Source organism: Hordeum vulgare, unplaced genomic scaffold, assembly GCF_904849725.1.
Source record: "Hordeum vulgare subsp. vulgare unplaced genomic scaffold, MorexV3_pseudomolecules_assembly, whole genome shotgun sequence".
Classification (NCBI taxonomy): domain Eukaryota; kingdom Viridiplantae; phylum Streptophyta; class Magnoliopsida; order Poales; family Poaceae; genus Hordeum; species Hordeum vulgare.
In genome coordinates this window covers 822501-847500 of record NW_025422486.1, presented here as the reverse complement: position 1 = coordinate 847500, position 25000 = coordinate 822501, and the positions used below count along the sequence as shown (strand labels likewise).

The 25000-nt window shown below is 45.3% G+C and overlaps 33 non-coding genes across 33 annotated transcripts; all 33 read left to right on the top strand.

The window, feature by feature from the left end:
• Window positions 1–134: 134 nt before the first annotated feature.
• On the top strand, window positions 135–253 carry LOC123416940. Its single transcript, XR_006616533.1, has one exon. It is a non-coding gene; the product is annotated as a 5S ribosomal RNA (ribosomal RNA).
• A 392-nt stretch (window positions 254–645) lies between these two features.
• Window positions 646–764, top strand: LOC123416519. The gene has a single exon (XR_006616160.1). It is a non-coding gene; the product is annotated as a 5S ribosomal RNA (ribosomal RNA).
• A 374-nt stretch (window positions 765–1138) lies between these two features.
• LOC123415785 lies at window positions 1139–1257 on the top strand. The gene has a single exon (XR_006615483.1). It is a non-coding gene; the product is annotated as a 5S ribosomal RNA (ribosomal RNA).
• A 365-nt stretch (window positions 1258–1622) lies between these two features.
• LOC123416076 lies at window positions 1623–1741 on the top strand. Its single transcript, XR_006615758.1, has one exon. It is a non-coding gene; the product is annotated as a 5S ribosomal RNA (ribosomal RNA).
• Window positions 1742–2112: 371 nt separating this feature from the next.
• LOC123415613 lies at window positions 2113–2231 on the top strand. Its single transcript, XR_006615323.1, has one exon. It is a non-coding gene; the product is annotated as a 5S ribosomal RNA (ribosomal RNA).
• Window positions 2232–2584: 353 nt separating this feature from the next.
• On the top strand, window positions 2585–2703 carry LOC123415374. Its single transcript, XR_006615094.1, has one exon. It is a non-coding gene; the product is annotated as a 5S ribosomal RNA (ribosomal RNA).
• A 353-nt stretch (window positions 2704–3056) lies between these two features.
• LOC123415480 lies at window positions 3057–3175 on the top strand. Its single transcript, XR_006615198.1, has one exon. It is a non-coding gene; the product is annotated as a 5S ribosomal RNA (ribosomal RNA).
• Window positions 3176–3534: 359 nt separating this feature from the next.
• On the top strand, window positions 3535–3653 carry LOC123416256. The gene has a single exon (XR_006615928.1). It is a non-coding gene; the product is annotated as a 5S ribosomal RNA (ribosomal RNA).
• Window positions 3654–4074: 421 nt separating this feature from the next.
• Window positions 4075–4193, top strand: LOC123416087. The gene has a single exon (XR_006615768.1). It is a non-coding gene; the product is annotated as a 5S ribosomal RNA (ribosomal RNA).
• A 353-nt stretch (window positions 4194–4546) lies between these two features.
• LOC123416857 lies at window positions 4547–4665 on the top strand. The gene has a single exon (XR_006616455.1). It is a non-coding gene; the product is annotated as a 5S ribosomal RNA (ribosomal RNA).
• Window positions 4666–5042: 377 nt separating this feature from the next.
• LOC123416788 lies at window positions 5043–5161 on the top strand. Its single transcript, XR_006616389.1, has one exon. It is a non-coding gene; the product is annotated as a 5S ribosomal RNA (ribosomal RNA).
• A 365-nt stretch (window positions 5162–5526) lies between these two features.
• Window positions 5527–5645, top strand: LOC123415620. The gene has a single exon (XR_006615330.1). It is a non-coding gene; the product is annotated as a 5S ribosomal RNA (ribosomal RNA).
• A 359-nt stretch (window positions 5646–6004) lies between these two features.
• On the top strand, window positions 6005–6123 carry LOC123416197. The gene has a single exon (XR_006615871.1). It is a non-coding gene; the product is annotated as a 5S ribosomal RNA (ribosomal RNA).
• Window positions 6124–6974: 851 nt separating this feature from the next.
• Window positions 6975–7093, top strand: LOC123416939. Its single transcript, XR_006616532.1, has one exon. It is a non-coding gene; the product is annotated as a 5S ribosomal RNA (ribosomal RNA).
• A 1129-nt stretch (window positions 7094–8222) lies between these two features.
• Window positions 8223–8341, top strand: LOC123415313. Its single transcript, XR_006615033.1, has one exon. It is a non-coding gene; the product is annotated as a 5S ribosomal RNA (ribosomal RNA).
• A 984-nt stretch (window positions 8342–9325) lies between these two features.
• On the top strand, window positions 9326–9444 carry LOC123416792. Its single transcript, XR_006616393.1, has one exon. It is a non-coding gene; the product is annotated as a 5S ribosomal RNA (ribosomal RNA).
• A 353-nt stretch (window positions 9445–9797) lies between these two features.
• LOC123415728 lies at window positions 9798–9916 on the top strand. Its single transcript, XR_006615429.1, has one exon. It is a non-coding gene; the product is annotated as a 5S ribosomal RNA (ribosomal RNA).
• Window positions 9917–10263: 347 nt separating this feature from the next.
• LOC123416700 lies at window positions 10264–10382 on the top strand. The gene has a single exon (XR_006616305.1). It is a non-coding gene; the product is annotated as a 5S ribosomal RNA (ribosomal RNA).
• A 344-nt stretch (window positions 10383–10726) lies between these two features.
• LOC123415726 lies at window positions 10727–10845 on the top strand. Its single transcript, XR_006615427.1, has one exon. It is a non-coding gene; the product is annotated as a 5S ribosomal RNA (ribosomal RNA).
• Window positions 10846–11171: 326 nt separating this feature from the next.
• On the top strand, window positions 11172–11290 carry LOC123415889. Its single transcript, XR_006615581.1, has one exon. It is a non-coding gene; the product is annotated as a 5S ribosomal RNA (ribosomal RNA).
• A 377-nt stretch (window positions 11291–11667) lies between these two features.
• Window positions 11668–11786, top strand: LOC123415953. The gene has a single exon (XR_006615642.1). It is a non-coding gene; the product is annotated as a 5S ribosomal RNA (ribosomal RNA).
• A 458-nt stretch (window positions 11787–12244) lies between these two features.
• LOC123416166 lies at window positions 12245–12363 on the top strand. Its single transcript, XR_006615842.1, has one exon. It is a non-coding gene; the product is annotated as a 5S ribosomal RNA (ribosomal RNA).
• Window positions 12364–12725: 362 nt separating this feature from the next.
• LOC123415352 lies at window positions 12726–12844 on the top strand. The gene has a single exon (XR_006615074.1). It is a non-coding gene; the product is annotated as a 5S ribosomal RNA (ribosomal RNA).
• A 401-nt stretch (window positions 12845–13245) lies between these two features.
• On the top strand, window positions 13246–13364 carry LOC123416959. The gene has a single exon (XR_006616550.1). It is a non-coding gene; the product is annotated as a 5S ribosomal RNA (ribosomal RNA).
• A 4719-nt stretch (window positions 13365–18083) lies between these two features.
• LOC123416791 lies at window positions 18084–18202 on the top strand. Its single transcript, XR_006616392.1, has one exon. It is a non-coding gene; the product is annotated as a 5S ribosomal RNA (ribosomal RNA).
• A 356-nt stretch (window positions 18203–18558) lies between these two features.
• Window positions 18559–18677, top strand: LOC123415724. Its single transcript, XR_006615426.1, has one exon. It is a non-coding gene; the product is annotated as a 5S ribosomal RNA (ribosomal RNA).
• Window positions 18678–19024: 347 nt separating this feature from the next.
• Window positions 19025–19143, top strand: LOC123416699. Its single transcript, XR_006616304.1, has one exon. It is a non-coding gene; the product is annotated as a 5S ribosomal RNA (ribosomal RNA).
• Window positions 19144–19487: 344 nt separating this feature from the next.
• On the top strand, window positions 19488–19606 carry LOC123415723. Its single transcript, XR_006615425.1, has one exon. It is a non-coding gene; the product is annotated as a 5S ribosomal RNA (ribosomal RNA).
• Window positions 19607–19932: 326 nt separating this feature from the next.
• On the top strand, window positions 19933–20051 carry LOC123415888. The gene has a single exon (XR_006615580.1). It is a non-coding gene; the product is annotated as a 5S ribosomal RNA (ribosomal RNA).
• A 377-nt stretch (window positions 20052–20428) lies between these two features.
• Window positions 20429–20547, top strand: LOC123415952. The gene has a single exon (XR_006615641.1). It is a non-coding gene; the product is annotated as a 5S ribosomal RNA (ribosomal RNA).
• A 458-nt stretch (window positions 20548–21005) lies between these two features.
• LOC123416164 lies at window positions 21006–21124 on the top strand. Its single transcript, XR_006615840.1, has one exon. It is a non-coding gene; the product is annotated as a 5S ribosomal RNA (ribosomal RNA).
• A 365-nt stretch (window positions 21125–21489) lies between these two features.
• Window positions 21490–21608, top strand: LOC123415351. Its single transcript, XR_006615073.1, has one exon. It is a non-coding gene; the product is annotated as a 5S ribosomal RNA (ribosomal RNA).
• Window positions 21609–22009: 401 nt separating this feature from the next.
• LOC123416958 lies at window positions 22010–22128 on the top strand. The gene has a single exon (XR_006616549.1). It is a non-coding gene; the product is annotated as a 5S ribosomal RNA (ribosomal RNA).
• The last annotated feature ends 2872 nt before the right edge of the window (window positions 22129–25000 follow it).

Here is a 25000-nt window from a genome sequence, read left to right as displayed (position 1 = left end):
CACGACCTCTTTGACTTTTCCCACCGCGCATGACACCCAACGACTAGTAGTAGTAGTAGTAGTAGTAGCAGTAGTAGCAGTAGTAGCAGTAGTAGTAGGGGCAAGCATAAGGAACAAATAGATAGTTGCATGTCGGATGCGATCATACCAGCACTAAAGCACCGGATCCCATCAGAACTCCGAAGTTAAGCGTGCTTGGGTGAGAGTAGTACTAGGATGGGTGACCTCCTGGGAAGTCCTCGTGTTGCATTCCCCTTTTTAAATATATTTTTGCGACACATGACAAGGATGACACGGGACCGTGATCTATATGACCTCGTTTTCTTATTTTTGACGTTTACTAGTTTTCTTATTTTTGACGTTTGTGATATGTTTTAGCTTGCCCCTCCCGTGTCCATTGCTACATTTGCCTCGAGAACGGAGACGAGTTTAACACAAGAATTACACCGCTCCCTCTCTACCCCGACAACACGAGCACCGCCACGACCTCTGTGACTTTTCCCACCGCGCATGACACCCAACGACTAGTAGTAGTAGTAGTAGTAGTAGTAGTAGTAGTAGTAGTAGTAGTACTAGTAGTAGTAGTAGTACTAGTAGTAGTAGTAGTAGGGGCAAGCATAAGGAACAAATAGATAGTTGCATGTCGGATGCGATCATACCATCACTAAAGCATCGGATACCATCAAAACTCTGAAGTTAAGCGTGCTTGGGTGAGAGTAGTACTAGGATGGGTGACCTCCTGGGAAGTCCTCGTGTTGCATTCCCCTTTTTAAATATATTTTTGCGCCACGTGACAAGGATGACGCGGGACCGTGATCTATATGACCTCGTTTTCTTATTTTTGACGTTTACTAGTTTTCTTATTTTTGACGTTTGTGATATGTTTTAGCTTGCCCCTCCCGTGTCCATTGCCACATTTGCCTCGACAACGGAGACGAGTTTAACACAAGAATTTCACCGCTCCCTCTCTACCCCGACAACACGAGCACCGCCACGACCTCTCTGACTTTTCCCACCGCGCATGACACCCAACGACTAGTAGTAGTAGTAGTAGTAGTAGTAGTAGTAGTAGTAGCAGTAACAGTAGTAGCAGTAGTAGTAGGGGCAAGCATAAGGAACAAATAGATAGTTGCATGTCGGATGCGATCATACCAGCACTAAAGCACCGGATCCCATCAGAACTTCGAAGTTAAGCATGCTTGGGCGAGAGTAGTACTAGGATGGGTGACCTCCTGGGAAGTCCTCGTGTTGCATTCCCCTTTTTAAATATATTTTTGCGCCACGTGACAAGGATGACACGGGACCGTGATCTATATGACCTCGTTTTCTTATTCTTGACGTTTACTAGTTTTCTTATTTTTGACGTTTGTGATATGTTTTAGCTTGCCCCTCCCGTGTCCATTGCCACATTTGCCTCGAGAACGGAGACGAGTTTAACACAAGAATTTCACCGCTCCCTCTCTACCCCGACAACACGAGCACCGCCACGACCTCTGTGACTTTTCCCACCGCGCATGACACCCAACGACTAGTAGTAGTAGTAGTAATAGTAGTAGTAGTTGTAGTACTAGTAGTAGTAGTAGTAGGGGCAAGCATAAGGAACAAATAGATAGTTGCATGGCGGATGCGATCATAGCAGCACTAAAGCACCGGATCCCATCAGAAATCCGAAGTTAAGCGTGCTTGGGCGAGAGTAGTACTAGGATGGGTGACCTCCTGGGAAGTCCTCGTGTTGCATTCCCCTTTTTAAATATATTTTTGCGCCACGTGACAAGGATGACGCGGGACCGTGATCTATATGACCTCGTTTTCTTATTTTTGACGTTTACTAGTTTTCTTATTTTTGACGTTTGTGATATGTTTTAGCTTGCCCCTCCCGTGTCCATTGCCACATTTGCCTCGACAACGGAGACGAGTTTAACACAAGAATTTCACCGCCCCCTCTCTACCCCGACAACACGAGCACCGCCACGACCTCTTTGACTTTTCCCACCGCGCATGACACCCAACGACTAGTAGTAGTAGTAGTAGTAGTAGTAGTAGTAGTAGTAGTAGCAGTAGTAGCAGTAGTAGTACGGGCAAGCATAAGGAACAAATAGATAGTTGCATGTCGGATGCGATCATACCAGCACTAAAGCACCGGATCCCATCAGAACTCTGAAGTTAAGCGTGCTTGGGCGAGAGTAGTACTAGGATGGGTGACCTCCTCGGAAGTCCTCGTGTTGCATTCCCCTTTTTAAATATATTTTTGCGCCACGTGACAAGGATGACGCGGGACCGTGATCTATATGACCTCGTTTTCTTATTTTTGACGTTTACTAGTTTTCTTATTTTTGACGTTTGTGATATGTTTTAGCTTGCCCCTCCCGTGTCCATTGCCACATTTGCCTCGACAACGGAGACGAGTTTAACACAAGAATTTCACCGCTCCCTCTCTACCCCGACAACACGAGCACCGCCACGACCTCTCTGACTTTTCCCACCGCGCATGACACCCAACGACTAGTAGTAGTAGTAGCAGTAGTAGCAGTAGTAGCAGTAGTAGTAGGGGCAAGCATAAGGAACAAATAGATAGTTGCATATCGGATGCGATTATACCAGCACTAAAGCACCGGATCCCATCAGAACTCTGAAGTTAAGCGTGCTTGGGCGAGAGTAGTACTAGGATGGGTGACCTCCTGGGAAGTCCTCGTGTTGCATTCCCCTTTTTAAATATATTTTTGCGCCACGTGACAAGGATGACACGGGACCGTGATCTATATGACCTCGTTTTCTTACTTTTGACGTTTACTAGTTTTCTTATTTTTGACGTTTGTGATATGTTTTAGCTTGCCCCTCCCGTGTCCATTGCCACATTTGCCTCGAGAACGGAGACGAGTTTAACACAAGAATTTCACCGCTCCCTCTCTACCCCGACAACACGAGCACCGCCACGACCTCTTTGACTTTTCCCACCGTGCATGACACCCAACGACTAGTAGTAGTAGTAGTAGTAGTAGCAGTAGTAGCAGTAGTAGTAGGGGCAAGCATAAGGAACAAATAGATAGTTGCATGTCGGATGCGATCATACCAGCACTAAAGCACCGGATCCCATCAAAACTCCGAAGTTAAGCGTGCTTGGGCGAGAGTAGTACTAGGATGGGTGACCTCCTGGGAAGTCCTCGTGTTGCATTCCCCTTTTTAAATATATTTTTGCGCCACGTGACAAGGATGACGCGGGACCGTGATCTATATGACCTCGTTTTCTTATTTTTGACGTTTACTAGTTTTCTTATTTTTGACGTTTGTGATATGTTTTAGCTTGCCCCTCCCGTGTCCATTGCCACATTTGCCTCGACAACGGAGACGAGTTTAACACAAGAATTTCACCGCTCCCTCTCTACCCCGACAACACGAGCACCGCCACGACCTCTCTGACTTTTCCCACCGCGCATGACACCCAACGACTAGTAGTAGTAGTAGTAGTAGCAGTAGTACCAGTAGTAGCAGTAGTAGTAGGGGCAAGCATAAGGAACAAATAGATAGTTGCATGTCGGATGCGATCATACCAGCCCTAAAGCACGGGATCCCATCAGAACTCCGAAGTTAAGCGTGCTTGGGCGAGAGTAGTACTAGGATAGGTGACCTCCTGGGAAGTCCTCGTGTTGCATTCCCCTTTTTAAATATATTTTTGCGCCACGTGCAAGGATGACACGGGACCGTGATCTATATGACCTCGTTTTCTTATTTTTGACGTTTACTAGTTTTCTTATTTTTGACGTTTGTGATATGTTTTAGCTTGCCCCTCCCGTGTGCATTGCCACATTTGCCTCGAGAACGGAGACGAGTTTAACACAAGAATTTCACCGCTCCCTCTCTACCCCGACAACACGAGCACCGCCACGACCTCTGTGACTTTTCCCACCGCGCATGACACCCAACGACTAGTAGTAGTAGTAGTAGTAGTAGTAGTAGTAGTAGTAGTAGTAGTAGTAATAGTAGTAGTAGTATTAGTACTAGTAGTAGTAGTAGTAGTACTAGTAGTAGTAGTAGTAGTAGGGGCAAGCATAAGGAACAAATAGATAGTTGCATGTCGGTTGCGATCATACCAGCACTAAAGCATGGGATCCCATCAGAACTCCGAAGTTAAGCGTGCTTGGGCGAGAGTAGTACTAGGATGGGTGACCTCCTGGGAAGTCCTCGTGTTGCATTCCCCTTTTTAAATATATTTTTGCGCCACGTGACAAGGATGACGCGGGACCGTGATCTATATGACCTCGTTTTCTTATTTTTGACGTTTACTAGTTTTCTTATTTTTGACGTTTGTGATATGTTTTAGCTTGCCCCTCCCGTGTCCATTGCCACATTTGACTCGACAACGGAGACGAGTTTAACACAAGAATTTCACCGCTCCCTCTCTACCCCGACAACACGAGCACCGCCACGACCTCTCTGACTTTTCCCACCGCGCATGACACCCAACGACTAGTAGTAGTAGTAGCAGTAGTAGCAGTAGTAGCAGCAGTAGTAGGGGCAAGCATAAGGAACAAATAGATAGTTGCATGTTGGATGCGATCATACCAGCACTAAAGCACCGGATCCCATCAGAACTCTGAAGTTAAGCGTGCTTGGGCGAGAGTAGTACTAGGATGGGTGACCTCCTGGGAAGTCCTCGTGTTGCATTCCCCTTTTTAAATATATTTTTGCGCCACGTGACAAGGATGACACGGGACCGTGATCTACATGACCTCGTTTTCTTACTTTTGACGTTTACTAGTTTTCTTATTTTTGACGTTTGTGATATGTTTTAGCTTGCCCCTCCCGTGTCCATTGCCACATTTGCCTCGAGAACGGAGACGAGTTTAACACAAAAATTTCACCGCTCCCTCTCTACCCCGACAACACGAGCACCACCACGACCTCTGTGACTTTTCGCACCGCGCATGACACCCAACGACTAGTAGTAGTAGTAGTAGTAGTAGTAGTAGTAGTAATAGTAGTAGTAGTACTAGTAGTAGTAGTAGTAGGGGCAAGCATAAGGAACAAATAGATAGTTGCATGTCGGATGCGATCATACCAGCACTAAAGCACTGGATCCCATCAGAACTCCGAAGTTAAGCGTGCTTGGGCGAGAGTAGTACTAGGATGGGTGACCTCCTGGGAAGTCCTCGTGTTGCATTCCCCTTTTTAAATATATTTTTGCGCGACGTGACAAAGATGACGCGGGACCGTGATCTATATGACCTCGTTTTCTTATTTTTGACGTTTACTAGTTTTCTTATTTTTGACGTTTGTGATATGTTTTAGCTTGCCCCTCCCGTGTCCATTGCCACATTTGCCTCGACAACGGAGACGAGTTTAACACAAGAATTTCACCGCTCCCTCTCTACCCCGACAACACGAGCACCGCCACGACCTCTTTGACTTTTCCCACCGCGCATGACACCCAACGACTAGTAGTAGTAGTAGTAGTAGTAGTAGCAGTAGTAATAGTAGTAGCAGTAGTAGTAGGGGCAAGCATAAGGAACAAATAGATAGTTGCATGTCGGATGCGATCATACCAGCACTAAAGCACCGGATCCCATCAGAACTCCGAAGTTAAGCGTGCTTGGGAGAGAGTAGTACTAGGATGGGTGACCTCCTGGGAAGTCCTCGTGTTGCATTCCCCTTTTTAAATATATTTTTGCGCCACGTGACAAGGATGACGCGGGACCGTGATCTATATGACCTCGTTTTCTTATTTTTGACGTTTACTAGTTTTCTTATTTTTGACGTTTGTGATATGTTTTAGCTTGCCCCTCCCGTGTCCATTGCCACATTTGCCTCGACAACGGAGACGAGTTTAACACAAGAATTTCACCGCTCCCTCTCTACCCCGACAACACGAGCACCGCCACGACCTCTCTGACTTTTCCCACCGCGCATGACACCCAACGACTAGTAGTAGTAGTAGTAGTAGCAGTAGTACCAGTAGTAGCAGTAGTAGTAGGGGCAAGCATAAGGAACAAATAGATAGTTGCATGTCGGATGCGATCATACCAGCCCTAAAGCACCGGATCCCATCAGAACTCCGAAGTTAAGCGTGCTTGGGCGAGAGTAGTACTAGGATGGGTGACCTCCTGGGAAGTCCTCGTGTTGGATTCCCCTTTTTACATATATTTTTGCGCCACGTGCAAGGATGACACGGAACCGTGATCTATATGACCTCGTTTTTTTATTTTTGACGTTTACTAGTTTTCTTATTTTTGACGTTTGTGATATGTTTTAGCTTGCCCCTCCCGTGTGCATTGCCACATTTGCCTCGAGAACGGAGACGAGTTTAACACAAGAATTTCACCGCTCCCTCTCTACCCCGACAACACGAGCACCGCCACGACCTCTGTGACTTTTCCCACCGCGCATGACACCCAACGACTAGTAGTAGTAGTAGTAGTAGTAGTAGTAGTAGTAGTAGTAATAGTAGTAGTAGTAGTAGTAGTAGTAATAGTAGTAGTAGTAGTACTAGTAGTAGTAGTAGTAGGGGCAAGCATAAGGAACAAATAGATAGTTGCATGTCGGATGCGATCATACCAACACTAAAGCATCGGATCCCATCAGAACTCCGAAGTTAAGCGCCCAAGGGAAGTCCTCGTGTTGCATTCCCCTTTTTAAATATATTTTTGCGCCACGTGACAAGGATGACGCGGGACCGTGATCTATATGACCTCGTTTTCTTATTTTTGACGTTTACTAGTTTTCTTATTTTTGACGTTTGTGATATGTTTTAGCTTGCCCCTCCCGTGTCCATTGCCATATTTGCCTCGACAACGGAGACGAGTTTAACACAAGAATTTCACCGCTCCCTCTCTACCCCGACAACACGAGCACCGCCACGACCTCTTTGACTTTTCCCACCGCGCATGACACCCAACGACTAGTAGTAGTAGTAGCAGTAGTAGCAGTAGTAGCAGTAGTAGTAGGGGCAAGCATAAGGAACAAATAGATAGTTGCATGTTGGATGCGATCATACCAGCACTAAAGCACCGGATCCCATCAGAACTCCGAAGTTAAGCGTGCTTGGGTGAGAGTAGTACTAGGATGGGTGACCTCCTGGGAAGTCCTCGTGTTGCATTCCCCTTTTTAAATATATTTTTGCGCCACATGACAAGGATGACACGGGACCGTGATCTATATGACCTTGTTTTCTTATTTTTGACGTTTACTAGTTTTCTTATTTTTGACGTTTGTGATATGTTTTAGCTTGCCCCTCCCGTGTCCATTGCCACATTTGCCTCGAGAACGGAGACGAGTTTAACACAAGAATTACACCGCTCCCTCTCTACCCCGACAACACGAGCACCGCCACGACCTCTGTGACTTTTCCCACCGCGCATGACACCCAACGACTAGTAGTAGTAGTAGTAGTAGTAGTAGTAGTAGTAGTAGTAATAGTAGTAGTAGTAGTACTAGTAGTAGTAGTAGTAGTAGTAGTAGTAGTAGTAGTACTAGTAGTAGTAGTAGTAGTACTAGTAGTAGTAGTAGTAATAGTAGTAGTAGTAGTAGTACTAGTAGTAGTAGTAGTAGTAGTACTAGTAGTAGTAGTAGTAGTACTAGTAGTAGTAGTAGTACTAGTAGTAGTAGTAGTAGTAGTACTAGTAGTAGTAGTAGTAGTACTAGTAGTAGTAGTAGTAGTAGTAGGGGCAAGCATAAGGAACAAATAGATAGTTGCATGTCGGATGCGATCATACCAGCACTAAAGCACCGGATCCCATCAGAACTCCGAAGTTAAGCTTGCCCCTCCCGTGTCCATTGCCACATTTGCCTCGAGAACGGAGACGAGTTTAACACAAGAATTACACCGCTCCCTCTCTACCCCGACAACACGAGCACCGCCACGACCTCTGTGACTTTTCCCACCGCGCATGACACCCAACGACTAGTAGTAGTAGTAGTAGTAGTAGTAGTAGTAGTAGTAGTAATAGTAGTAGTAGTAGTACTAGTAGTAGTAGTAGTAGTAGTAGTAGTAGTAGTAGTACTAGTAGTAGTAGTAGTAGTACTAGTAGTAGTAGTAGTAATAGTAGTAGTAGTAGTAGTACTAGTAGTAGTAGTAGTAGTAGTACTAGTAGTAGTAGTAGTAGTACTAGTAGTAGTAGTAGTACTAGTAGTAGTAGTAGTAGTAGTACTAGTAGTAGTAGTAGTAGTACTAGTAGTAGTAGTAGTAGTAGTAGGGGCAAGCATAAGGAACAAATAGATAGTTGCATGTCGGATGCGATCATACCAGCACTAAAGCACCGGATCCCATCAGAACTCCGAAGTTAAGCGTGCTTGGGCGAGAGTAGTACTAGGATGGGTGACCTCCTGGAAAGTCCTCGTGTTGCATTCCCCTTTTTAAATATATTTTTGCGCCACGTGACAAGGATGACGCGGGACCGTGATCTATATGACCTCGTTTTCTTATTTTTGACGTTTACTAGTTTTCTTATTTTTGACGTTTGTGATATGTTTTAGCTTGCCCCTCCCGTGTCCATTGCCACATTTGCCTCGACAACGGAGACGAGTTTAACACAAGAATTTCACCGCTCCCTCTCTACCCCGACAACACGAGCACCGCCACGACCTCCTGGGAAGTCCTCGTGTTGCATTCCCCTTTTTAAATATATTTTTGCGCCACGTGACAAGGATGACGCGGGACCGTGATCTATATGACCTCGTTTTCTTATTTTTGACGTTTACTAGTTTTCTTATTTTTGACGTTTGTGATATGTTTTAGCTTGCCCCTCCCGTCTCCATTGCCACATTTGCCTCGAGAACGGAGACGAGTTTAACACAAGAATTTCACCGCTCCCTCTCTACCCCGACAACACGAGCACCGCCACGACCTCTGTGACTTTTCCCACCGCGCATGACACCCAACGACTAGTAGTAGTAGTAGTAGTAGTAGTAGTAGTAGTAGTAGTAGTAGTAGTAGTAGTAGTAGTAGTAGTAGTAGTAGTAGTAGTAGTAGTAGTAGTAGTAGTAGTAGTAGTAGTAGTAGTAGTAGTAGTAGTAGTAGTAGTAGTAGTAGTAGTAGTAGTAGTAGTAGTAGTAGTAGTAGTAGTAGTAGTAGTAGTAGTAGTAGTAGTAGTAGTAGTAGTAGTAGTAGTAGTAGTAGTAGTAGTAGTAGTAGTAGTAGTAGTAGTAGTAGTAGTAGTAGTAGTAGTAGTAGTAGTAGTAGTAGTAGTAGTAGTAGTAGTAGTAGTAGTAGTAGTAGTAGTAGTAGTAGTAGTAGTAGTAGTAGTAGTAGTAGTAGTAGTAGTAGTAGTAGTAGTAGTAGTAGTAGTAGTAGTAGTACGGGCAAGCATAAGGAACAAATAGATAGTTGCATGTCGGATGTGATCATACCAGCACTAAAGCACCGGATCCCATCAGAACTCCGAAGTTAAGCGTGCTTGGGCGAGAGTAGTACCAGGATGGGTGACCTCCTGGGAAGTCCTCGTGTTGCATTCCCCTTTTTAAATATATTTTTGCGCCACGTGACAAGGATGACGCGGGACCGTGATCTATATGACCTCGTTTTCTTATTTTTGACGTTTACTAGTTTTCTTATTTTTGACGTTTGTGATATGTTTTAGCTTGCCCCTCCCGTGTCCATTGGCACATTTGCCTCGACAACGGAGACGAGTTTAACATAAGAATTTCACCGCTCCCTCTCTACCCCGACAACACGAGCACCGCCACGACCTCTGTGACTTTTCCCACCGCGCGTGACACCCAACGACTAGTAGTAGTAGTAGTAGTAGTAGTAGTAGTAGTAGTAGTAGTAGGGGCAAGCATAAGGAACAAATAGATAGTTGCATGTCGGATGCGATCATACCAGCACTAAAGCACCGGATCCCATCAGAACTCCGAAGTTAAGCGTGCTTGGGCGAGAGTAGTACTAGCATGGGTGACCTCCTGGGAAGTCCTAGTGTTGCATTCCCCTTTTTAAATATATTTTTGCGCCACGTGACAAGGATGACGCGGGACCGTGATCTATATGACCTTGTTTTTTTATTTTTGACGTTTACTAGTTTTCTTATTTTTGACGGTTGTGATATGTTTTAGCTTGCCCCTCCCGTGTCCATTGCCACATTTGCCTCAACAACGGAGACGAGTTTAACACAAGAATTTCACCGCTCCCTCTCTACCCCGACAACACGAGTACCGCCACGACCTCTGTGACTTTTCCCACCGCGCATGACACCCAACGACTAGTAGTAGTAGTAGTAGTAGTAGTAGTAGTAGTAGTAGGGGCAAGCATAAGGAACAAATAGATAGTTGCATGTTGGATGCGATCATACCAGCACTAAAGCACCGGATCCCATCAGAACTCCGAAGTTAAGTGTGCTTGGGCGAGAGTAGTACTAGGATGGGTGACCTCCTGGGAAGTCCTCGTGTTGCATTCCCCTTTTTAAATATATTTTTGCGCCACGTGACAAGGATGACGCGGGACCGTGATCTATATGACCTCGTTTTCTTATTTTTGACGTTTACTAGTTTTCTTATTTTTGACGTTTGTGATATGTTTTAGCTTGCCCCTCCCGTGTCCATTGCCACATTTGCCTCGACAACGGAGACGAGTTTAACACAAGAATTTCACCGCTCCCTCTCTACCCCGACAACACGAGCACCGCCATGACCTCTGTGACTTTTCCCACCGCGCATGACACCCAACGACTAGTAGTAGTAGTAGTAGTAGTAGTAGTAGTAGTAGGGGCAAGCATAAGGAACAAATAGATAGTTGCATGTCGGATGCGATCATACCAGCACTAAAGCACCGGATCCCATCAGAACTCCGAAGTTAAGCGTGCTTGGGCGAGAGTAGTACTAGCATGGGTGACCTCCTGGGAAGTCCTAGTGTTGCATTCCCCTTTTGAAATATATTTTTGCGCCACGTGACAAGGATGACGCGGGACCGTGATCTATATGACCTCGTTTTCTTATTTTTGACGTTTACTAGTTTTCTTATTTTTGACGGTTGTGATATGTTTTAGCTTGCCCCTCCCGTGTCCATTGCCACATTTGCCTCAACAACGGAGACGAGTTTAACACAAGAATTTCACCGCTCCCTCTCTACCCCGACAACACGAGTACCGCCACGACATCTGTGACTTTTCCCACCGCGCATGACACCCAACGACTAGTAGTAGTAGTAGTAGGGGCAAGCATAAGGAACAAATAGATAGTTGCATGTTGGATGCGATCATACCAGCACTAAAGCACCAGATCCCATCAGAACTTCGAAGTTAAGTGTGCTTGGGCGAGAGTAGTACTAGGATGGGTGACCTCCTGGGAAGTCCTCGTGTTGCATTCCCCTTTTGAAATATATTTTTGCGCCACGTGACAAGGATGACGCGGGACCGTGATCTATATGACCTCGTTTTCTTATTTTTGACGTTTACTAGTTTTCTTATTTTTGATGTTTGTGATATGTTTTAGCTTGCCCCTCCCGTGTCCATTGCCACATTTGCCTCGACAACGGAGACGAGTTTAACACAAGAATTTCACCGCTCCCTCTCTACCCCGACAACACGAGCACCGCCACGACCTCTGTGACTTTTCCAACCGCGCATGACACCCAACGACTAGTAGTAGTAGTAGTAGTAGTAGTAGTAGTAGTACTAGTAGTAGTAGTAGTAGTAGTAGTAGTAGTAGGGGCAAGCATAAGGAACAAATAGATAGTTGCATGTTGGATGCGATCATACCAGCACTAAGGCACCGGATCCCATCAGAACTCCAAAGTTAAGCGTGCTTGGGTGAGAGTAGTACTAGGATGGGTGACCTCCTGGGAAGTCCTCGTGTTGCATTCCCTTTTTTAAATATATTTTTGCGCCACGTGACAAGGATGACGCGGAACCGTGATCTATATGACCTCGTTTTCTTATTTTTGACGTTTACTAGTTTTCTTATTTTTGACGTTTGTGATATCTTTTAGCTTGCCCCTCCCATGTCCATTGCCACATTTGCCTCGACAACGGAGACGAGTTTAACACAAGAATTTCACCGCTCCCTCTCTACCCCGACAACACGAGCACCGCCACGACCTCTGTGACTTTTCCCACCGCGCATGACACCCAACGACTAGTAGTAGTAGTAGTAGCAGTAGTAGCAGTAGTAGCAGGAGCAGTAGCAGTAGCAGCAGCAGGAGCAGGAGCAGCAGCAGGAGCGGGAGCAGCAGCAGCAGCAGCAGCATTAGCAGTAGTAGTAGTAGTAGTAGTAGTAGTAGTAGTAGGGGCATGCATAAGGAACAAATAGATAGTTGCATGTCGGATGCGATCATACCAGCACTAAAGCACCGGATCCCATCAGAACTGTGAAGTTAAGCGTGCTTGGGCGAGAGTAGTACTAGGATGGGTGACCTCGTGGGAAGTCCTCGTGTTGCATTCCCCTTTTTAAATATATTTTTGCGCCACGTGACAAGGATGACGCGGGACCGTGATCTATATGACCTCGTTTTCTTATTTTTGACGTTTACTAGTTTTCTTATTTTTGACGTTTGTGATATGTTTTAGCTTGCCCCTCCCGTGTCCATTGCCACAGTTGCCTCGACAACGGAGACGAGTTTAACACAAGAATTTCACCGCTCCCTCTCTACCCCGACAACACGAGCACCGCCACGACCTCTGTGACTTTTCCCACCGCGCATGACACACAACGACTAGTACTAGTAGTAGTAGTAGTAGTAGTAGTAGTAGTAGTAGTAGTAGTAGTAGGGGCAAGCATAAGGAACAAATAGATAGTTGCATGTCGGATGCGATCATACCAGCACTAAAGCACCGGATCCCATCAGAACTCCGAAGTTAAGCGTTCTTGGGCGAGAGTAGTACTAGGATGGGTGACCTCCTGGGAAGTCCTCGTGTTGCATTCCCCTTTTTAAATATATTTTTGCGCCACGTGACAAGGATGACGCGGGACCGTGATCTATATGACCTCGATTTCTTATTTTTGACGTTTACTAGTTTTCTTATTTTTGACCTTTGTGATATGTTTTAGTTTGCCCCTCCCGTGTCTATTGCCACATTTGCCTCGACAACGGAGACGAGTTTAACAGAAGAATTTCACCGCTCCCTCTCTACCCCGACAACACGAGCACCGCCACGACCTCTGTGACTTTTCCCACCGCGCATGACACCCAACGACTAGTAGTAGTAGTAGTAGTAGTAGCAGTAGTAGTAGTAGTAGTAACAGTAGTAGTAGTAGTAGCAGTAGTAGTAGTAGTAGCAGTAGTAGTAGGGGCAAGCATAAGGAACAAATAGATAGTTGCATGTCGGATGCGATCATACCAGCACTAAAGCATCGGATCCCATCAGAACTCCGAAGTTAAGCGTGCTTGGGCGAGAGTAGTACTAGGATGGGTGACCTCCTGGGAAGTCCTCGTGTTGCATTCCCCTTTTTAAATATATTTTTGCGCCACGTGACAAGGATGACGCGGGACCGTGATCTATATGACCTCGTTTTCTTATTTTTGACTTTACTAGTTTTCTTATTTTTGACGTTTGTGATATGTTTTAGCTTGCCCCTCCCGTGTCCATTGCCACATTTGCCTCGACAACGGAGACGAGTTTAACACAAGAATTTCACCGCTCCCTCTCTACCCCGACAACACGAGCACCGCCACGACCTCTGTGAGTTCTCCCACCGCGCATGACACCCAACGACTAGTAGTAGTAGTAGTAGGTAGTAGTCGTAGTAGTAGTAGTAGTAGTAGTAGTAGTAGTAGTAGTAGTAGTAGTAGTAGTAGTAGTAGTAGTAGTAGTAGTAGTAGTAGTAGTAGTGGTAGTAGTAGTGGTAGTAGTAGTGGTAGTAGTAGAGGTAGTAGTAGAGGTAGTAGTAGTAGTAGTAGTAGTAGTAGTAGTAGTAGTAGTAGTAGTAGTAGTAGTAGTAGTAGTAGTAGTAGTAGTAGTAGTAGTAGTAGTAGTAGTAGTAGTAGTAGTAGTAGTAGTAGTAGTAGTCGTAGTAGTAGTAGTAGTAGTAGTAGTCGTAGTCGTAGTAGTAGTAGTAGTAGTCGTAGTAGTCGTAGTAGTAGTGGTAGTCGTGGTAGTAGTGGTAGTAGTGGTAGTAGTGGTAGTAGTGGTAGTAGTGGTAGTAGTGGTAGTAGTGGTAGTAGTGGTAGTAGTGGTAGTAGTGGTAGTAGTGGTAGTAGTGGTAGTAGTCGTAGTAGTAGTAGTAGTAGTAGTAGTAGTAGTAGTAGTAGTAGTAGTAGTAGTAGTAGTAGTAGTAGTAGTAGTAGTAGTAGTAGTAGTAGTAGTAGTAGTAGTGGTAGTGGTAGTAGTAGTAGTGGTAGTGGTAGTAGTAGTAGTGGTAGTAGTAGTAGTGGTGGTAGTCGTAGTAGTAGTGGTAGTGGTAGTAGTAGTGGTAGTGGTAGTAGTCGTGGAAGTGGTAGTAGTCGTGGTAGTGGTAGTAGTCGTGGTAGTGGTAGTAGTCGTGGTAGTGGTAGTAGTCGTGGTAGTGGTAGTAGTCGTGGTAGTGGTAGTAGTCGTGGTAGTGGTAGTGGTAGTGGTCGTGGTAGTCGTAGTGGTAGTGGTAGTGGTAGTAGTCGTGGTAGTGGTAGTGGTAGTAGTCGTGGTAGTAGTCGTGGTAGTAGTAGTGGTAGTAGTCGTGGTAGTCGTAGTGGTAGTAGTGGTAGTAGTGGTAGTGGTGGTAGTCGTAGTAGTAGTGGTAGTGGTAGTAGTAGTGGTAGTGGTAGTAGTCGTGGTAGTGGTAGTAGTCGTGGTAGTGGTAGTAGTCGTGGTAGTGGTAGTAGTCGTGGTAGTGGTAGTAGTCGTGGTAGTGGTAGTAGTCGTGGTAGTGGTAGTGGTAGTGGTCGTGGTAGTCGTAGTGGTAGTGGTAGTGGTAGTAGTCGTGGTAGTGGTAGTGGTAGTAGTCGTGGTAGTAGTCGTGGTAGTAGTAGTGGTAGTAGTCGTGGTAGTCGTAGTGGTAGTAGTGGTAGTAGTGGTAGTAGTGGTAGTAGTGGTAGTAGTGGTAGTAGTGGTAGTAGTGGTAGTAGTGGTAGTAGTGGTAGTAGTGGTAGTAGTGGTAGTAGTGGTAGTAGTGGTAGTAGTAGTAGTGGTAGTAGTAGTAGTGGTGGTAGTCGTGGTAGTAGTGGAAGTGGTAGTAGTCGTGGTAGTGGTAGTAGTCGTGGTAGTGGTAGTAGTCGTGGTAGTGGTAGTAGTCGTGGTAGTGGTAGTAGTGGTAGTAGTGGTAGTAGTGGTAGTAGTGGTAGTAGTGGTAGTAGTGGTAGTAGTGGTAGTAGTAGTAGTGGTAGTAGTGGTAGTAGTGGTAGTAGTGGTAGTAGTGGAAGTGGTAGTAGTCGTGGTAGTGGTAGTAGTCGTGGTAGTGGTAGTAGTCGTGGTAGTGGTAGTAGTGGTAGTAGTGGTAGTAGTGGTAGTAGTGGTAGTAGTGGTAGTAGTGGTAGTAGTGGTAGTAGTGGTAGTAGTGGTAGTAGTAGTAGTGGTAGTAGTGGTAGTAGTGGTAGTAGTGGTAGTAGTGGAAGTGGTAGTAGTCGTGGTAGTGGTAGTAGTCGTGGTAGTGGTAGTAGTCGTGGTAGTGGTAGTAGTCGTGGTAGTGGTAGTAGTCGTGGTAGTGGTAGTGGTAGTGGTCGTGGTAGTCGTAGTGGTAGTGGTAGTGGTAGTAGTCGTGGTAGTGGTAGTGGTAGTAGTCGTGGTAGTAGTCGTGGTAGTAGTAGTGGTAGTAGTCGTGGTAGTGGTAGTAGTAGTAGTGGTAGTAGTAGTAGTGGTGGTAGTCGTAGTAGTAGTGGTAGTGGTAGTAGTAGTGGTAGTGGTAGTAGTCGTGGAAGTGGTAGTAGTCGTGGTAGTGGTAGTAGTCGTGGTAGTGGTAGTAGTCGTGGTAGTGGTAGTAGTCGTGGTAGTGGTAGTAGTCGTGGTAGTGGTAGTAGTCGTGGTAGTGGTAGTGGTAGTGGTCGTGGTAGTCGTAGTGGTAGTGGTAGTGGTAGTAGTCGTGGTAGTGGTAGTGGTAGTAGTCGTGGTAGTAGTCGTGGTAGTAGTAGTGGTAGTAGTCGTGGTAGTCGTAGTGGTAGTAGTGGTAGTAGTGGTAGTAGTGGTAGTAGTGGTAGTAGTGGTAGTAGTGGTAGTAGTGGTAGTAGTGGTAGTAGTGGTAGTAGTGGTAGTAGTGGTAGTAGTGGTAGTAGTAGTAGAGGTAGTAGTAGTAGTAGAGGTAGTAGTAGTAGTAGTAGTAGTAGTAGTAGAGGTAGTAGTAGTAGTAGAGGTAGTAGTAGTAGTAGAGGTAGTAGTAGTAGTAGAGGTAGTAGTAGTAGTAGAGGTAGTAGTAGTAGTAGGTAGTAGTAGTAGTAGTAGTAGTAGTAGTAGTAGTAGTAGTAGTAGTAGTAGTAGTAGTAGTAGTAGTAGTAGTAGTAGTAGTAGTAGTAGTAGTAGTAGTAGTAGTAGTAGTAGTAGTAGTAGTAGTAGTAGTAGTAGTAGTAGTAGTAGTAGTAGTAGTAGTAGTAGTAGTAGTAGTCGTAGTAGTAGTAGTAGTAGTCGTAGTCGTAGTCGTAGTAGTCGTAGTCGTAGTCGTAGTAGTAGTAGTAGTCGTAGTCGTAGTCGTAGTAGTAGTACTAGTAGTAGTAGTAGTAGTAGTAGTAGTAGTAGTAGTAGTAGTAGTAGTAGTAGTAGTAGTAGTAGTAGTCGTAGTAGTAGTAGTAGTAGTCGTAGTCGTAGTCGTAGTAGTAGTAGTAGTAGTCGTAGTAGTGGTAGTAGTCGTGGTAGTGGTAGTAGTCGTGGTAGTGGTAGTAGTCGTGGTAGTCGTAGTGGTAGTGGTAGTAGTAGTGGTAGTAGTGGTAGTGGTAGTAGTAGTGGTAGTAGTGGTAGTAGTAGTAGTAGTAGTAGTAGTAGTAGTACTAGTAGTAGTAGTAGTAGTAGTAGTAGTAGTAGTAGTAGTAGTAGTAGTAGTAGTAGTAGTAGTAGTAGTAGTAGTAGTAGTAGTAGTAGTAGTAGTAGTAGTAGTAGTAGTACTAGTAGTAGTAGTAGTAGTAGTCGTAGTAGTAGTAGTAGTAGTAGTAGTAGTAGTAGTAGTAGTAGTAGTAGTAGTAGTAGTAGTAGTCGTAGTCGTAGTGGTAGTGGTAGTAGTAGTAGTAGTGGTAGTAGTCGTGGTAGTGGTAGTGGTAGTAGTAGTAGTAGTAGTAGTAGTCGTAGTCGTAGTGGTAGTGGTAGTAGTAGTAGTAGTGGTAGTAGTCGTGGTAGTGGTAGTGGTAGTAGTGTAGTAGTGGTAGTAGTCGTGGTAGTGGTAGTAGTCGTGGTAGTGGTAGTCGTGGTAGTGGTAGTAGTCGTGGTAGTGGTAGTAGTAGTGGTAGTAGTGGTAGTAGTGGTAGTGGTGGTAGTAGTGGTAGTAGTGGTAGTAGTAGTAGTAGTAGTAGTAGTAGTAGTAGTAGTAGTAGTAGTAGTAGTAGTAGTAGTAGTAGTAGTAGTAGTAGTAGTAGTAGTAGTAGTAGTAGTAGTACTAGTAGTAGTAGTAGTAGTCGTAGTAGTAGTAGTAGTAGTGGTAGTAGTAGTAGTAGTGGTAGTAGTAGTAGTAGTGGTAGTCGTAGTAGTAGTGTAGTAGTGGTAGTAGTCGTGGTAGTGGTAGTAGTCGTGGTAGTGGTAGTCGTGGTAGTGGTAGTGGTGGTAGTAGTGGTAGTGGTGGTAGTAGTGGTAGTAGTGGTAGTAGTGGTAGTAGTGGTAGTAGTGGTAGTAGTGGTAGTAGTGGTAGTAGTGGTAGTAGTGGTAGTAGTGGTAGTGGTAGTAGTAGTAGTAGTAGTAGTAGTAGTAGTAGTAGTAGTAGTGGTAGTCGTAGTAGTAGTGGTAGTGGTAGTAGTGTCGTAGTGGTAGTAGTCGTGGTAGTGGTAGTAGTCGTGGTAGTGGTAGTCGTGGTAGTGGTAGTAGTCGTAGTAGTAGTAGTAGTAGTAGTAGTAGTAGTAGTAGTAGTAGTAGTAGTAGTAGTAGTAGTAGTAGTAGTAGTAGTAGTAGTAGTAGTAGTAGTAGTAGTAGTAGTAGTAGTAGTAGTAGTAGTAGTAGTAGTAGTAGTAGTAGTAGTAGTAGTAGTAGTAGTAGTAGTAGTAGTAGTAGTAGTAGTAGTAGTAGTAGTAGTAGTAGTAGTAGTACGGGCAAGCATAAGGAACAAATAGATAGTTGCATGTCGGATGTGATCATACCAGCACTAAAGCACCGGATCCCATCAGAACTCCGAAGTTAAGCGTGCTTGGGCGAGAGTAGTACCAGGATGGGTGACCTCCTGGGAAGTCCTCGTGTTGCATTCCCCTTTTTAAATATATTTTTGCGCCACGTGACAAGGATGACGCGGGACCGTGATCTATATGACCTCGTTTTCTTATTTTTGACGTTTACTAGTTTTCTTATTTTTGACGTTTGTGATATGTTTTAGCTTGCCCCTCCCGTGTCCATTGGCACATTTGCCTCGACAACGGAGACGAGTTTAACATAAGAATTTCACCGCTCCCTCTCTACCCCGACAACACGAGCACCGCCACGACCTCTGTGACTTTTCCCACCGCGCGTGACACCCAACGACTAGTAGTAGTAGTAGTAGTAGTAGTAGTAGTAGTAGTAGTAGTAGTAGGGGCAAGCATAAGGAACAAATAGATAGTTGCATGTCGGATGCGATCATACCAGCACTAAAGCACCGGATCCCATCAGAACTCCGAAGTTAAGCGTGCTTGGGCGAGAGTAGTACTAGCATGGGTGACCTCCTGGGAAGTCCTAGTGTTGCATTCCCCTTTTTAAATATATTTTTGCGCCACGTGACAAGGATGACGCGGGACCGTGATCTATATGACCTTGTTTTTTTATTTTTGACGTTTACTAGTTTTCTTATTTTTGACGGTTGTGATATGTTTTAGCTTGCCCCTCCCGTGTCCATTGCCACATTTGCCTCAACAACGGAGACGAGTTTAACACAAGAATTTCACCGCTCCCTCTCTACCCCGACAACACGAGTACCGCCACGACCTCTGTGACTTTTCCCACCGCGCATGACACCCAACGACTAGTAGTAGTAGTAGTAGTAGTAGTAGTAGTAGTAGTAGGGGCAAGCATAAGGAACAAATAGATAGTTGCATGTTGGATGCGATCATACCAGCACTAAAGCACCGGATCCCATCAGAACTCCGAAGTTAAGTGTGCTTGGGCGAGAGTAGTACTAGGATGGGTGACCTCCTGGGAAGTCCTCGTGTTGCATTCCCCTTTTTAAATATATTTTTGCGCCACGTGACAAGGATGACGCGGGACCGTGATCTATATGACCTCGTTTTCTTATTTTTGACGTTTACTAGTTTTCTTATTTTTGACGTTTGTGATATGTTTTAGCTTGCCCCTCCCGTGTCCATTGCCACATTTGCCTCGACAACGGAGACGAGTTTAACACAAGAATTTCACCGCTCCCTCTCTACCCCGACAACACGAGCACCGCCATGACCTCTGTGACTTTTCCCACCGCGCATGACACCCAACGACTAGTAGTAGTAGTAGTAGTAGTAGTAGTAGTAGTAGGGGCAAGCATAAGGAACAAATAGATAGTTGCATGTCGGATGCGATCATACCAGCACTAAAGCACCGGATCCCATCAGAACTCCGAAGTTAAGCGTGCTTGGGCGAGAGTAGTACTAGCATGGGTGACCTCCTGGGAAGTCCTAGTGTTGCATTCCCCTTTTGAAATATATTTTTGCGCCACGTGACAAGGATGACGCGGGACCGTGATCTATATGACCTCGTTTTCTTATTTTTGACGTTTACTAGTTTTCTTATTTTTGACGGTTGTGATATGTTTTAGCTTGCCCCTCCCGTGTCCATTGCCACATTTGCCTCAACAACGGAGACGAGTTTAACACAAGAATTTCACCGCTCCCTCTCTACCCCGACAACACGAGTACCGCCACGACATCTGTGACTTTTCCCACCGCGCATGACACCCAACGACTAGTAGTAGTAGTAGTAGGGGCAAGCATAAGGAACAAATAGATAGTTGCATGTTGGATGCGATCATACCAGCACTAAAGCACCAGATCCCATCAGAACTTCGAAGTTAAGTGTGCTTGGGCGAGAGTAGTACTAGGATGGGTGACCTCCTGGGAAGTCCTCGTGTTGCATTCCCCTTTTGAAATATATTTTTGCGCCACGTGACAAGGATGACGCGGGACCGTGATCTATATGACCTCGTTTTCTTATTTTTGACGTTTACTAGTTTTCTTATTTTTGATGTTTGTGATATGTTTTAGCTTGCCCCTCCCGTGTCCATTGCCACATTTGCCTCGACAACGGAGACGAGTTTAACACAAGAATTTCACCGCTCCCTCTCTACCCCGACAACACGAGCACCGCCACGACCTCTGTGACTTTTCCAACCGCGCATGACACCCAACGACTAGTAGTAGTAGTAGTAGTAGTAGTAGTAGTAGTACTAGTAGTAGTAGTAGTAGTAGTAGTAGTAGTAGGGGCAAGCATAAGGAACAAATAGATAGTTGCATGTTGGATGCGATCATACCAGCACTAAGGCACCGGATCCCATCAGAACTCCAAAGTTAAGCGTGCTTGGGTGAGAGTAGTACTAGGATGGGTGACCTCCTGGGAAGTCCTCGTGTTGCATTCCCTTTTTTAAATATATTTTTGCGCCACGTGACAAGGATGACGCGGAACCGTGATCTATATGACCTCGTTTTCTTATTTTTGACGTTTACTAGTTTTCTTATTTTTGACGTTTGTGATATCTTTTAGCTTGCCCCTCCCATGTCCATTGCCACATTTGCCTCGACAACGGAGACGAGTTTAACACAAGAATTTCACCGCTCCCTCTCTACCCCGACAACACGAGCACCGCCACGACCTCTGTGACTTTTCCCACCGCGCATGACACCCAACGACTAGTAGTAGTAGTAGTAGCAGTAGTAGCAGTAGTAGCAGGAGCAGTAGCAGTAGCAGCAGCAGGAGCAGGAGCAGCAGCAGGAGCGGGAGCAGCAGCAGCAGCAGCAGCATTAGCAGTAGTAGTAGTAGTAGTAGTAGTAGTAGTAGTAGGGGCATGCATAAGGAACAAATAGATAGTTGCATGTCGGATGCGATCATACCAGCACTAAAGCACCGGATCCCATCAGAACTGTGAAGTTAAGCGTGCTTGGGCGAGAGTAGTACTAGGATGGGTGACCTCGTGGGAAGTCCTCGTGTTGCATTCCCCTTTTTAAATATATTTTTGCGCCACGTGACAAGGATGACGCGGGACCGTGATCTATATGACCTCGTTTTCTTATTTTTGACGTTTACTAGTTTTCTTATTTTTGACGTTTGTGATATGTTTTAGCTTGCCCCTCCCGTGTCCATTGCCACAGTTGCCTCGACAACGGAGACGAGTTTAACACAAGAATTTCACCGCTCCCTCTCTACCCCGACAACACGAGCACCGCCACGACCTCTGTGACTTTTCCCACCGCGCATGACACACAACGACTAGTACTAGTAGTAGTAGTAGTAGTAGTAGTAGTAGTAGTAGTAGTAGTAGTAGTAGGGGCAAGCATAAGGAACAAATAGATAGTTGCATGTCGGATGCGATCATACCAGCACTAAAGCACCGGATCCCATCAGAACTCCGAAGTTAAGCGTTCTTGGGCGAGAGTAGTACTAGGATGGGTGACCTCCTGGGAAGTCCTCGTGTTGCATTCCCCTTTTTAAATATATTTTTGCGCCACGTGACAAGGATGACGCGGGACCGTGATCTATATGACCTCGATTTCTTATTTTTGACGTTTACTAGTTTTCTTATTTTTGACCTTTGTGATATGTTTTAGTTTGCCCCTCCCGTGTCTATTGCCACATTTGCCTCGACAACGGAGACGAGTTTAACAGAAGAATTTCACCGCTCCCTCTCTACCCCGACAACACGAGCACCGCCACGACCTCTGTGACTTTTCCCACCGCGCATGACACCCAACGACTAGTAGTAGTAGTAGTAGTAGTAGCAGTAGTAGTAGTAGTAGTAACAGTAGTAGTAGTAGTAGCAGTAGTAGTAGTAGTAGCAGTAGTAGTAGGGGCAAGCATAAGGAACAAATAGATAGTTGCATGTCGGATGCGATCATACCAGCACTAAAGCATCGGATCCCATCAGAACTCCGAAGTTAAGCGTGCTTGGGCGAGAGTAGTACTAGGATGGGTGACCTCCTGGGAAGTCCTCGTGTTGCATTCCCCTTTTTAAATATATTTTTGCGCCACGTGACAAGGATGACGCGGGACCGTGATCTATATGACCTCGTTTTCTTATTTTTGACTTTACTAGTTTTCTTATTTTTGACGTTTGTGATATGTTTTAGCTTGCCCCTCCCGTGTCCATTGCCACATTTGCCTCGACAACGGAGACGAGTTTAACACAAGAATTTCACCGCTCCCTCTCTACCCCGACAACACGAGCACCGCCACGACCTCTGTGAGTTCTCCCACCGCGCATGACACCCAACGACTAGTAGTAGTAGTAGTAGGTAGTAGTCGTAGGTAGTAGTAGTAGTAGTAGTAGTAGTAGTAGTAGTAGTAGTAGTAGTAGTAGTAGTAGTAGTAGTAGTAGTAGTAGTAGTAGTAGTAGTGGTAGTAGTAGTGGTAGTAGTAGTGGTAGTAGTAGAGGTAGTAGTAGAGGTAGTAGTAGTAGTAGTAGTAGTAGTAGTAGTAGTAGTAGTAGTAGTAGTAGTAGTAGTAGTAGTAGTAGTAGTAGTAGTAGTAGTAGTAGTAGTAGTAGTAGTAGTAGTAGTAGTAGTAGTAGTAGTCGTAGTAGTAGTAGTAGTAGTAGTAGTCGTAGTCGTAGTAGTAGTAGTAGTAGTCGTAGTAGTCGTAGTAGTAGTGGTAGTCGTGGTAGTAGTGGTAGTAGTGGTAGTAGTGGTAGTAGTGGTAGTAGTGGTAGTAGTGGTAGTAGTGGTAGTAGTGGTAGTAGTGGTAGTAGTGGTAGTAGTGGTAGTAGTGGTAGTAGTCGTAGTAGTAGTAGTAGTAGTAGTAGTAGTAGTAGTAGTAGTAGTAGTAGTAGTAGTAGTAGTAGTAGTAGTAGTAGTAGTAGTAGTAGTAGTAGTAGTAGTGGTAGTGGTAGTAGTAGTAGTGGTAGTGGTAGTAGTAGTAGTGGTAGTAGTAGTAGTGGTGGTAGTCGTAGTAGTAGTGGTAGTGGTAGTAGTAGTGGTAGTGGTAGTAGTCGTGGAAGTGGTAGTAGTCGTGGTAGTGGTAGTAGTCGTGGTAGTGGTAGTAGTCGTGGTAGTGGTAGTAGTCGTGGTAGTGGTAGTAGTCGTGGTAGTGGTAGTAGTCGTGGTAGTGGTAGTGGTAGTGGTCGTGGTAGTCGTAGTGGTAGTGGTAGTGGTAGTAGTCGTGGTAGTGGTAGTGGTAGTAGTCGTGGTAGTAGTCGTGGTAGTAGTAGTGGTAGTAGTCGTGGTAGTCGTAGTGGTAGTAGTGGTAGTAGTGGTAGTGGTGGTAGTCGTAGTAGTAGTGGTAGTGGTAGTAGTAGTGGTAGTGGTAGTAGTCGTGGTAGTGGTAGTAGTCGTGGTAGTGGTAGTAGTCGTGGTAGTGGTAGTAGTCGTGGTAGTGGTAGTAGTCGTGGTAGTGGTAGTAGTCGTGGTAGTGGTAGTGGTAGTGGTCGTGGTAGTCGTAGTGGTAGTGGTAGTGGTAGTAGTCGTGGTAGTGGTAGTGGTAGTAGTCGTGGTAGTAGTCGTGGTAGTAGTAGTGGTAGTAGTCGTGGTAGTCGTAGTGGTAGTAGTGGTAGTAGTGGTAGTAGTGGTAGTAGTGGTAGTAGTGGTAGTAGTGGTAGTAGTGGTAGTAGTGGTAGTAGTGGTAGTAGTGGTAGTAGTAGTAGTGGTAGTAGTAGTAGTGGTGGTAGTCGTGGTAGTAGTGGAAGTGGTAGTAGTCGTGGTAGTGGTAGTAGTCGTGGTAGTGGTAGTAGTCGTGGTAGTGGTAGTAGTCGTGGTAGTGGTAGTAGTGGTAGTAGTGGTAGTAGTGGTAGTAGTGGTAGTAGTGGTAGTAGTGGTAGTAGTGGTAGTAGTAGTAGTGGTAGTAGTGGTAGTAGTGGTAGTAGTGGTAGTAGTGGAAGTGGTAGTAGTCGTGGTAGTGGTAGTAGTCGTGGTAGTGGTAGTAGTCGTGGTAGTGGTAGTAGTGGTAGTAGTGGTAGTAGTGGTAGTAGTGGTAGTAGTGGTAGTAGTGGTAGTAGTGGTAGTAGTGGTAGTAGTGGTAGTAGTAGTAGTGGTAGTAGTGGTAGTAGTGGTAGTAGTGGTAGTAGTGGAAGTGGTAGTAGTCGTGGTAGTGGTAGTAGTCGTGGTAGTGGTAGTAGTCGTGGTAGTGGTAGTAGTCGTGGTAGTGGTAGTAGTCGTGGTAGTGGTAGTGGTAGTGGTCGTGGTAGTCGTAGTGGTAGTGGTAGTGGTAGTAGTCGTGGTAGTGGTAGTGGTAGTAGTCGTGGTAGTAGTCGTGGTAGTAGTAGTGGTAGTAGTCGTGGTAGTGGTAGTAGTAGTAGTGGTAGTAGTAGTAGTGGTGGTAGTCGTAGTAGTAGTGGTAGTGGTAGTAGTAGTGGTAGTGGTAGTAGTCGTGGAAGTGGTAGTAGTCGTGGTAGTGGTAGTAGTCGTGGTAGTGGTAGTAGTCGTGGTAGTGGTAGTAGTCGTGGTAGTGGTAGTAGTCGTGGTAGTGGTAGTAGTCGTGGTAGTGGTAGTGGTAGTGGTCGTGGTAGTCGTAGTGGTAGTGGTAGTGGTAGTAGTCGTGGTAGTGGTAGTGGTAGTAGTCGTGGTAGTAGTCGTGGTAGTAGTAGTGGTAGTAGTCGTGGTAGTCGTAGTGGTAGTAGTGGTAGTAGTGGTAGTAGTGGTAGTAGTGGTAGTAGTGGTAGTAGTGGTAGTAGTGGTAGTAGTGGTAGTAGTGGTAGTAGTGGTAGTAGTGGTAGTAGTGGTAGTAGTAGTAGAGGTAGTAGTAGTAGTAGAGGTAGTAGTAGTAGTAGTAGTAGTAGTAGTAGAGGTAGTAGTAGTAGTAGAGGTAGTAGTAGTAGTAGAGGTAGTAGTAGTAGTAGAGGTAGTAGTAGTAGTAGAGGTAGTAGTAGTAGTAGGTAGTAGTAGTAG